This window comes from Rhinoderma darwinii, chromosome 1 (assembly GCF_050947455.1).
Source record: "Rhinoderma darwinii isolate aRhiDar2 chromosome 1, aRhiDar2.hap1, whole genome shotgun sequence".
NCBI classification, from domain to species: domain Eukaryota; kingdom Metazoa; phylum Chordata; class Amphibia; order Anura; family Rhinodermatidae; genus Rhinoderma; species Rhinoderma darwinii.
The window spans coordinates 280607323-280619318 of NC_134687.1; the positions used below are offsets into that span (position 1 = coordinate 280607323).

General features: G+C 44.9%; 1 protein-coding gene across 1 annotated transcript in view; it reads right to left on the reverse strand.

Annotated features, from left to right (window-relative positions):
- LRRC25 (leucine rich repeat containing 25) overlaps nt 1–9013 on the reverse strand; it is a 65086-nt gene extending 56073 nt beyond the window's left edge. The window contains exon 1 of the mRNA XM_075850681.1: nt 8944–9013. The gene's annotated coding sequence lies outside the window, so the exon portion shown is untranslated. The remainder of the gene's footprint in view (nt 1–8943) is intronic.
- Between the last annotated feature and the right edge of the window lie 2983 nt (nt 9014–11996).

Here is an 11996-nt window from a genome sequence, read left to right on the forward strand (position 1 = left end):
TAGAGCCTTGGTAGATAAGTAAATAACCAGGTTTTAATACCCCTATTAACCCCAGATCATCAAGAAACAAACTATTAATGCCCTTATATACTATAGACTACCAAGTATTAACCCCTTCGTCTACCCTAGACCACCAAGAAAGAGGCAACTACCTTAGACCACCAGGGAGATTTTAATTAGTATGAAATATTCTATTTTTTGTTGTCTAAACCTGGGTGCGTCCTAGAGTCCAGTTGTCTCATAGTCTGAAAAATATGGTAATATTTTCCCGTTCACTCTCAGTAAACATTTGGCACTGCGGTTATACATCATAAAAACCTGACCAAAATGCTGTGTCTGAATCCAGCCTTAAACTGCTTGTAAACATCTTTGGTAATTAAATACCTTCACCAACTACTGTTAGGTGAATAATTCACAATTACTTTATGTCTTAGCCTTGTGAGAGAGGATACTGAATTTACAATATACAGTAATCAGAATTTGTGGAGCATGTCTCAAATAGCATAACAGCATTCTTCCTCTTGCTTAAAATGTGTGAGTACAATGTGTGCAATACAGTACTTGTGTAACAAAAGGAAGACACTTTTTTTGCAATATGATGAATGTACACACAACCTCCCCCTTAAAAAAAAGCACTGTATGTGTCAATTCAGCACATTGGTGGGGGATTCGCCTTTAGAAGAAATTAAATATTAATATACCAATCAGAAGCGTAACTAGCGGGGGGAAACAGGGGAAGGCAGTGGCTCAGGACCCACTAAGATGTGTCCCCCAGCAGTGGCATGTCTGGGTTTCAACTGTATCTGTGTCCTCAGGATTCAAATACAGTTGAATCCAATGGTGGAGCAGGGAGCCATCATCTCCCTGCTCCATCATGCACTATGTAATGCTGTGCCTGACCGATGCGGCGCAGATTAGCGCGCCTGTCTGTGCCAAGCCAGACAGAGCACAGACCAGAGGAGCAGAGGAATCTCCTCTACTCGTCGAGGGGTTAGGTGAGTATTTATTTTATCTGGCACAAAACAGGCATTATACTGGGTGTGGAGGGCAGTTATGGGGGCATTATACTGTGTGGAGGCAGCTATAGTGGCATTATATTGTGTGGGTGCAACTTTTGGGGCATTGTACTGTGTGGGGGCAGCTATGGAGACATTATATTGTGTGGGGGCAGCTATAGGGGCATTATCATGTGTGGGGGCAGCTATGGGGGCATTATTCTGTGTAGGGGGCATTTAGAGGGGCATTATACAGTGTGGGGCAGCTATAGGGGCATTATACTATGTGGTGGCAGCTATAAGGGCATTATACCGTGTGGGGGTTACAAAAGGGGTCATTATTTTGTGGGGGCAGCTATAGGAACATTATACAGTGTGGGGGCCACTATAGGGACATTATACTGTGTAGGAGCAGCTATGGGGCATTATTCTGTGTGGAACCAGCTATGGGGCATTATACTGTGTGGGGAGGCACGATAGGGGCATTATACTGAGTAGGGGCAGCTATATGGGCATTATTCTGTGTGGGGGCCACTAAGGGATCGTTATACAGTGTGGGGCTACTATGGGGGCATTATATTGTGTGTGTGGGGCACTATAGGAGCATTATACTGTGTTTGGAGCATCTATGGGGACATTATAATGTGTTGGGAGGCACTATAGGGGCATTACACTGTGTGGGGAGGCACTATGGGACATTATACTGTGTGGGGAGGCACTAAGGGACATCATACTGTGTGGGGAGGCACTATAGGTGCATTATAATGTGTGGGGAGGCACTATACTGCGAAAAGAATTTATGTAAAGAAACTAGCAGTTACAGAAACAGCTTAGCTTGCTATGCTGTTTCCATGACACCCATGCTAAACTTCTAGCTAAGCCCCTGATCCCAATAAAAACACTCACGTATGGAACATGGGTAGCTGTTTCATACTAGTCCCGTTCTAAACTTTTCTTCTTACACTTCTGATTAAGTACTATATTATGAAACATAAAGATGCTCTGTCTCCATATATATTTTTTGCTTAATCTGTACTTTATGATTTTTAAAAGTGTAGCATGCACATGTACTGTATACAATATTTTGCATGAGATAAACAAGATGGATGGGCGATATATGTTGTATTTCTAGGACCATCAATTGTATACAACCATGGAGACATTTATGCAGCGTAAGGGTATGTTCACACGGCAGCGTCCGTAACGGCTGATATTACGGGGCTGTTTTCAGGAGAAAACAGCACCGTAATTTCAGCCGTAATGGCATGCTGAGGCGCTTTTTGCTGCGTCCATTACGGACATTAAATGGAGCTGGTTTTCCATGGAGTCCATGGAAAACGGCTCCATTTACGTCTGAAGAAGTGACAGGCACTTCTTTGATGCGGGCGTATTTTTTACGCCCCGCCTTATGACAACGGGGCGTAAAAAAAATGACCGTGTGCACAGAACATCGTAAGACCCATTCTAATGAATGGGCAGATGTTTGCCAACGCTATCGAGCCGCATTTTCGGACGTAAATCGAGGCGTAAAACGCCCGAATTACGTCCGTAAATAAGCCGTGTGAACATACCCTCAATGTGGCCTCACAAGGAAAGCTTCTTAAGTCATGTGTGAATTGAAAAACAACTAGAGGTTATAATGAGAATTGGCAGCTAATAGATTCAGTCAACTATGCGGGCATAATATAGAAAACATTATTATCCATGCACTAGAGCACTCCAGCTATTGTGGAACTACAATTCCCAGCATGCCCTGGAATAATAAAGTCTTTAGCTGTCAGGGCTTGCTCGTAGTTGTAGTTTCTCAACAGCTGGAGTGCCAAAGTTGCTGACCCCTGCACTAGAGGTTACTAAAGAAAATGCAAAAGGCTCTCAACTAAATATTTCAGGAAAGGGGAAACAGAAGAGACAAGGAAGAGAAAGTTAAAGGAGGAAGAGAAAATGGCAAAAGCAAAAAAGGCCAAGAAACAAATAAAAACAGTAAGGAAAAAGTGGAGGGCAGCTTTACTGTATATGCATATGCTCTTAGGAAGGGAATGATGAGCGGAAAGCATGGAGGCCTACTAGCACATATTTAAGAACATACATATGACGGAGAACATTGCTGAGCCTAAAAAGTTAAAGTTACAGAAGCAAAAGTAAGCACATCAGATTACATCAAACGGTTGTCATACATTATCACATTGAAAGTGGGTCTCTGGCCTGTGTTCACAGTCATATTTAACAGGTAAGTATGTGACGAAGTGGTGGCTGCATTGTACTCCTGGCCAACATATTTGGCAAAGTCAGGAGATATCTCTGAGCAGCTCTTAGATCCCCGGAACCTATCTGTTGGTGAATAAAGGGGGCTACAGGGAGGCAGGGGAGTCAGCTGGCTGGCTGGGCTTTTATCAGCAGCATCATCTCATATAGGAGTCAAGGGGACTTGATGTAGTCTGATATGTCCGAGAAGTTCTGGGCAATTATTCAGAGCAAACTTTGAAGTTATTTTTGTAATTCTTTGCCCATTTGTATGCTTTAAATTGTACTACTCAATGCTACTAGAACCATTCTATTGACAACCTTTCTTAAATCTAGGGATGCCGGTGAACATCTAACCTTACAACGTTGCTTTGGTGTACTCAGAGTATGATACTCATTTACAATATGCGTCCACTTTCGTTGGGATTGACTATGAATGCTACACTGTATGAAGGCACGTATCCCTCTTCTTTACTTTTTACGTAAACCTGTACGTCTTCAAATGCCTCCTCTGAAGTCGGCAGCTAACAACTAGCATTACTTGTGCTACCCTTTTACACTTATGACCTTAAGAAAATCAATGCTCTGTCACACTCCCTATTTTATAATCATTATTGGTGAAATTCTTAAAAAAATCTTTTAGATTAAAACATGTCAACTCACATGACAGAATTTAAAATGGTTGTCCAGGATTAGAAAATAGGGTTGCATTTTTTTCCACAAACTACGCCACCCTTGGCCATGGGCTGTGAGCTGCCATACCAGATACAGCTGATGAACAAAGGAGACGCTATTTCTGGAAATAAAGCAAAACTTTTTTTTTCTAATCACTTATTTACAACTCAACTGAAAGGTTAACTTTGAAAGCCAAATCCATTCATGTCAAATATATACTCTGGATGCCTCTCTCTTTCGCACTCAGATGGGCTAAAATTACTTGTTTCATTCTAAGGTGGCATATGACATATCCGAAATTTGAGTCTATGAAGTTTACCAAAGACGTATTCAAAATATAGCTCAAAGCATTACCACATACATGAATAAAATTATCACATGCTCTACTGATAGATAAATGTAATAGTGTAATAGCGCCCAACATTAACCCCTTCCCGTCGTAAACAATTTTCATTTTCATTTTTTCCTCCCCACTTTCCAAAAGCCATAACTTTTTTATTTTTTCGTCGATATAGTCCTATGTGGGTTTGATTTTTGCCGGGACGAGTTGTTGTTTTTCTTAGTTCCATTTATTGTGCCATATAATGTACTAGGAAATGGGAAAAAATTATTTGTGGGGTAGAAAATGAAAAAAACAGCGACTCCTCCATAGTTTTTTGCGCTTTGGATGCGGCATTACCAATTATGTTTATGTTAAGGATCTGCCAGGCACAGCTTCTGTATCCACGCCCATAGGTAATCAGTCTGCACCTGCTTCTATGTCTGTGAGACTGACTCCATCTTCCACCACTCAGGATGGCAGGCTTAGGAGTGGGAGAGCCTATCACAGCCTGACCAGACGGAGCTAGCTCCCGCCCTCTGTCTATTTATACCTACCTTTCCTGTTCCTCCTTGCTTGTGATCTTCTCTGTTGGTTTCCTGGCCCTGCTGCAGCTTCTTGAACTACTTGTCCCTGCTTCGTATTGACCCTGGCTTACTGACTACTCTTCTGCTCTGCGTTTGGTACCTCTTACACTCCTGGTTTGACTCGGCTTGTTCACTACTCTCCTGCTCTGCGTTTGGCACCTCGTACTCTCCTGGTTTGACTCGGCTCGTTTACTACTCTTGTTGCTCACGGTGTTGCCGTGGGCAACTGCCCCGTTTCCCTTGATTCTGTGTTTCCTTGTCTGGTTGTCTGTCGTGCACTTACTGAGTGTAGGGACCGTCGCCCAGTTGTACCCCGTCACCTAGGGCGGGTCGTTGCAAGTAGGCAGGGACTGAGTGGCGGGTAGATTAGGGCTCACTTGTCTGTTTCCCTATCCCTGTCATTACAGTTTATTTATTTATTTTTTTACAATGCTTTAGGCCTCATGCACACTTCCGTTTTCTCAGCCGTTTTTGACGGATCCGTGTGTCCGTTTTGGTATCCGTGTGGTTTCCATGTGTACTCAGTGTCCATTCCGTGTTTCCGTTTTAAACGGACGTTGTGCTTCCGTTCCATTTCCATTAAGAAATCGGAAGGTATTGAACTTTATTTGAACTTGTCACATGTCCCAGTCTGTGAACTTTGGCACGCCCTGCCGATGCTAGGGCAATGGATCTGTCAAAAACGGAGGGCACACGGAAGCCTTCTGTGTGCCGTCCATTTTTATTGACGGACCCATTGACTTCTATGGGCCCCACAGTCATGGAATCACTGACTAAAGTAGGACATGCTCTACTTTTGAGGGAACGGAACAATGAATCAGTCAAAATAACGGAAGTGTGCATGGGCCCATTGAAATGAATGGGTCAGGGTGCTATCCGTGAAAAAAACGGATAGCACCCTGAAGGAAAAAACTGAAGTGGGCATAAGGCCTAAGGGGATGTTCACACAGAGTATTTTGCCGAGTTTTTTGACGCGGAAACCGCGTCGCAAAACTCGGCAAAAACGGCCCGAGAACGCCTCCCATTGATTTCAATGGGAGGCGTCGGCGTCTTTTTCCCGCGAGCAGTAAAACTGCCTCGCGGGAAAAAGAAGCGACATGCCCTATCTTTGGGCGCTTCCGCCTCTGACCTCCCATTGACTTCAATGGGAGGCAGAGAAAGCGTATTTCGTGCTGTTTTATGCCCGCGGCGCTCAATGGCCGCGGGCGAAAAACGGCGCGAAAATCGGCGTGCAGGGAGAGGAAAATCTGCCTCAAAGTTCCAAACGGAATTTTGAGGCAGATATTCCTCCCCCAAAATACTCCTTAGGGGGAAAATGGGAAAAGTTTTTTTTTTGAACTTTTACTTTTTTCATTAGTCCCGCTAAGAGACTTTAACCAGAGATCGTTGGATCGCTTGCACTATATACTGCAATACTGACGTATTGCAGTATATTGTTTTTCTGACAGGCTTCTATTAAGCCTTAATAGGATCACAAAGATGGTAGACCTGGGAGCCTTCATTAGGCCCCCAGGAAGCCATAGCAACCATCGCCACCGCGCGATTGCATTGCGGGGGGACGACGACGAGATGAGCTGCTAGAGGTGGGTCGTCCCCCTCTTTCTAATGATTTAAAAGACACGGTCGCTATTGACCGCGGCATTTAACGGGTTAAACTAGCAGGATCGCGCTTCATTGTATGAAGCGGGCTCACAGATAGTTACAAATTCCATTTTTAATTGTATCTGTTAGGGCCCATTCAGACGTGGCGGAATTGCTGTTGAATTCTGCTGCGGACAGTCCGCAGCGGAAATCCGCAGCAGACAGTTTGTCCATTGGTTTCAACACCTTTTTAGTTAACGTCATGCAGACCTTGCGGCAAACTCCGCTGCGGAACATAGGCTGCGGTGCGGAATTTTCAGATCGCAGCATGCACTGTCTGTTGCGGAGAAGAAGCGTAATTTCACTGTGGATTTCAGCCTTTGCAATGCAAAAACTGAAATCTGTGGCAAGTCCGCTGTGATTTCTGCAACGTCTGAATTACCTGTCAAATATGCAAATGTTGGTGCAGATCCATTGCGTAATTGCCCCAAGTCTGCACCAACATTTGCAGCGGAAAAATTTTGCCACGTCTGAACGTGCCCTTAGAATCCGTTTGCATCTGTAGTGTTGGAAATGGATCTAAAAGTGGATCAGAGTAACAGATTATACAACGCAAGTGTGAACTTAGCCTAAGAATCGTCTTTGGGTACCTATTGATCTGTCCTTATACAGCAACTACAACACAATACAGACATTGAAGACTATTATAGAAATTGTAAGATAAATTCGCTGAGATCACAAACCATTAATATACCAAACATAATGAAATCGAAAAGTTATCCATAGTATAGATCTACATAAGGCAGCCAGCGCTTTAGTTATAGAATGAGGGGCCCAGCAGCCAAGGGAGACCACTGCTACTTTAGAAGCTACTGTTCATTAGATCTCATGGACTGGACTACGCTAATGACTTCCATCCATGGCTCACAATATCTAGTGGAGTGGCAGACTGGTAAGCGAGTTTCTGGAGAGCCATGAAGGAGGTGCCCTATGACTAGCACCGCTCTCTCATAAAATTAGCAGTTGGAAAGATAGGGTCCCATACACTGTTCAGCACAGGGGCCCTGTGTTGTCCGGGGCCGCCCTGCATAGAATGCCAGTACTACTAGTAGTGCAAAGACTTTACCTTGCTCCAACCTGGTGCTTCTGCTTTAATTTGCAGCAAATCCACAGAAATGTTGAATACACTACCCCCATATCTGAAGCAGATTATTATTCCACTTAGATCTTAGTAAGTAGCTGGAATTGACTGGTTGCTTATTCTCCAATTTGCGAATACTATGCTTAAGCGTATCAATTCTGTCTTTTTCGGGAGATGAAGAAAAATACTCTAGAATAAGTATAATAAACTTTAAATGATATGTTCACAAGTGGCAGATTTGTTGCTGCAATTACGAAGATCTGAATGGGGTTTGTAAAGATCTATGCACAGAAACCACCCCTTTCAGATGTATAGGATGGATTTTAAGTCACAGACATTTTTGCAACAAATCTGCCATGTGTGAACATTCTCTAATATTGTCCTGAGACATAGCCCTGTATATAGTGAGGAGCAAGCCAACAAATGATGACAGTCAGTGCAGTTTCATACTGAGCAACACATTGCAAGACTTGATGGTGAAATTAATTCAGCATGCACGTAGCCCTATAGTCATAGTGTTCTCCGGAAAGTGAGTTCATTGGGGCTGCCATGCTGTTGATCCCTTGGGGTCCACCGTGGCCAATGTTTGACAACGATTGCTATAATGTCTGTTCATAAAACTTTTTCACAAGATACTTCCTTATTGCAAACAACATTACAGGAATTCCATTAAAGAATCTGAGCACTGTAAACTGGCAGAAATATTCATGTGACGTAGGGAAACTTTCGACTTGGTAATAACTAAGTGGACAAGAAATGTTCAGCTAAGTCACTGTACACTAGATCAATGCTGGATGGGAGTTGTGACTTGTAAGGTCATCTGTTAACCTCATTCTTCTTTATGATACTTAGGTTTGCTTTTTCTATTCTGTAACATAGTTGTACTATAAGGACATGACTAAAATATGAGTGGATAAATCAGAGGTGTAATTCGAAGCTCCTGGGCTCCTGGGCTCTAATGCAAAATCTCTAACCGGGTACGTGTACAAAAAAATTTGAAAATGTAGCAAACCATTCCAGCTTTATCGCTGTCATAGAAAATCCATATATATTTTAGCACAGTATTTATATTATGGAAGTGAAATGCTGATGGGTTCATAAAATCCTGCCATTAGCGGAAAAATTTGTCTAAATTACATCTTACGCCTTACATGGTTACATAGTCAAAGGTAAAATTATTGTTTTTTCATCACAGAGGGGAGAAGTTTGTTCCACGGTGCAGTCTTAAGGACTCTGCTTTCTAAATCACCTATAAACTTATAACTACTACTTCTAACAGTCAGAGCTGAAAATTATACAAGCCTCTATAATAGCACCACATAATCTGCTTAGTCATTTATTTCACTGTATTTTTAATATCACTGACCTATCAATTTGTAGCTGTATTTCTTTGCAATGTCTTACCGTAAGGTTCAGTGCCTCTTTTACAGGTACAGCATATGGAATCCAGAATTGTCTGTGTGACCACTACAACCAGTAGAAGTCTCAAAGAAAAGGAAGCAGAAACCATGGTATTTCAACATTAACTTCTCCTTTTTGTACAGGATATGACACATCCCAACAATGCTACTATGTATTCACCTTTAAGAAATCTTACTTTGTCTTATTAGCTCAGCAGCCCAAGTATATCTTTTTACTATTTTATACAGAAGGACTAGCTCCGATGTCAAGCTTTATTGTAGCTCTTCCACTGAGGTAAAGTGCCGCGGACCGTCGGGATTACTCACCCCCCAACGGCCGCAGCCATGAATCAGTGAGCGCTGGGCTGCATTACCTCCACAGGAGACGCCAGCGCTCACATCCGCTCCGTGTGGCCTTAAAGGGCCAGCGCGTGCGCATGAAAATAATTTCCAGTTAACCGATAACCACCCTGGACTATAAGAAGGGTCCTGCCCCTTCACTCATTGCCTGAGCGTTGTTGTGTTTACCTGTGTTAGTCTTGCAAATGGTCCCTTAGTGTTATACTGTTCCCATACCTGCTAACTGTATCCTGTATCCCGTGCTACCGTTGTTCCTGTACCTTAGAAGTTGGAGTTGTGTTGTTCCTCTGGTCATGCCTGATGTGTTACGCCATGCCTGGTGTCATCTGCCACGCTTTGCATCATCTGCTGTCTGAAGTACCATCTGTGCCTAGCCACTGCGACTGTCTGGACTATTCAGGTACCCTTGTGCTGGACTTTGTATTATTGGCTACTCTGTTCTTTCGCCAGCTGTCTCCCCACTACGGCGGTGGTGCCTAGTGGGTCCACATATCTACAGATCGTGACAGTATGCTCAGGCCATGGACCCAGTTGGTCAACACAAGACCTTGACGGCGTCACAAGCCATGCAAGCGGATCTGCGAGACCTCCGGTCACGACAGGATCAACTCCTCCTGGCAGTGAACGCCATTGCACATCGGCTGGATGAGTAAGCTGCAGTCTCCACAGCTCCTGTTGCTGTTACCCCAGCTGTTCCTCCTGCTACACCTTCTGTCAGTACCAGTACTGATCCCCGATTCTCGCTGCTACTACCACCTCGTTACGACAAAGACGCGAGTACTTGCAGGGGATTCCTGAACCTGTGCCAGATCTACTTTACGTTACATGCCAGAGCGTTCCCTTCTGATGGCACAAGGATCACTTTTATCATCTCTCTCCTTACTGGCAAGGCCCTAGCATGGGTGAATCCTATCTGGGAACGTGAGTGACTTCGAGGGGTTCCTATGGACATTTCGCACAGTGTTTGAGTAGCCTAGACGATTTTCGTCAGCAGCTCTCTCCTTGCTGACTCTTCGCCAGAGAGACATCTCCTGGGCGAGTACGCCATTCAGTTCCGCACCCTGGGAGCAGAACTGTCCTGGAACAACGAGGCCTTGGTAGCTACATTCTGGCAGGGACTGTCTTCCAAGATCAAAGACGAACTTGCCGCTCGTGATCTGCCTTCTACCCTGGATGAACTCATTCTGCTTGCCACCCAGGTCGACATGAGGCTCGGGGAACAATCCCAAGAGGTTCGCCGGGAGACAGAGTTCCCTAAACCAGCCTCCACTGTCCAGCAATCTGTTGCCCTCACCCGTTTTTCCACCTGAGGAGCCTATCCAGGTGGACCGGCTGAAATTATTTGTCCAGGAGAAACAACGCAGACGCACTTCAGGACTTTGTCTGTATTGCGGCCTCGGAGGCCATGTTGTGCATCTGTGCCCTCACAAACCAAACAACTCCAATGCCTTGGATTTGTTGGGGAGACAACTCTAGGTGATACAGAGATGAATGAAAAGCTCTCCTCAAAACTATCCATCCCCGTGACCATAGGGTCCGGCGAGAGGTCGCAGCAGGTCTCTGCCTAACTGGACTCTGGATCCACAGCTAATTTCATCCAGAGAGACTTAGTGGATCTCCTCTGGAGACGTCTTTGGCTGTTGCCTCAGTGAACAGACTGCCTCTGTCCAATCCAGTCGTATCTGTGACCAAACTGCTGAAGCTCCGGGTTGGAGCCCTTCATTCAGAGCTAATTTCATTTCTCGTCCTGCCCAAAGCCGTCAACGCTGTGCTGCTGGGCCTATCTTGGCTTCGACTACATACCCTAGTTCTGGACTGGAATTCCAGTGAGGTTCTCCAGTGGGGCCCCAAGTGTCTCAACCGTTGTCTGGGGCAAATCCATCCGGCCCAGCCTCCTCTACCCCAATCGTTGGCAGGATTGCCTCCCCACTACTCACAGTTTTCGGATGTCTTCAGCAAGAAGGAGGCTGAAACGCTACCCCCACACTGGACGTATGACTGCCCCACTGAACTGGTTCCTGATGCGTCCCTTCCTCGTGCAAGGGTATACCCTCTCTCCTTGCCAGAGACTCAGCCTATGTCTGCCTATATCAAGTAGAATTTGGAGAGGGGTTTCATACGAAAATAATTTTCCCCGGCCGGGGCCAGGTTCTTCTTTGTCAAAAAGAAAGACGGATCTCTTCGACTTTGCATCAAATACCGGGGCCTCAATCAAATCAAAGAACAGATATTCATTGCCGCTAATTTCCAAACTGACCGCATACGAGGAGCCAACATTTTTTCTAAGCTAGAACTGCGTGGGGCTTAATCCGGATCCACCGGGGTGACGAATAGAAGACAGCATTCAACGCCCGAGACTGGCACTATGAATACCTGGTGATGCCTTTCGGTTTGTGCAACGCTCCCGCAGTCTTCCAAGAGTTCGGAAATTACAGCTCCCATCTCTACCCTCACCAAAAAAGGCATGAATGCCAAGGTGTGGACTCCAGAGACAGAATCTGTATTTAATAGCTGTCATGGTTTGTGGGTATGTGGACCCACTTGGCCGCACCACCGTAGCAGGGAGGCAGCTGGCCAAACAACAGGAACCCCAGAAATACAAAATCCCGCACAAGGGTACCTGGATAGTCCGGACAGTGGCCACAGCTCTGGCACGGATGGAGATGGGTGCAGCAGGTAACGCCAGACGTGGCGAAT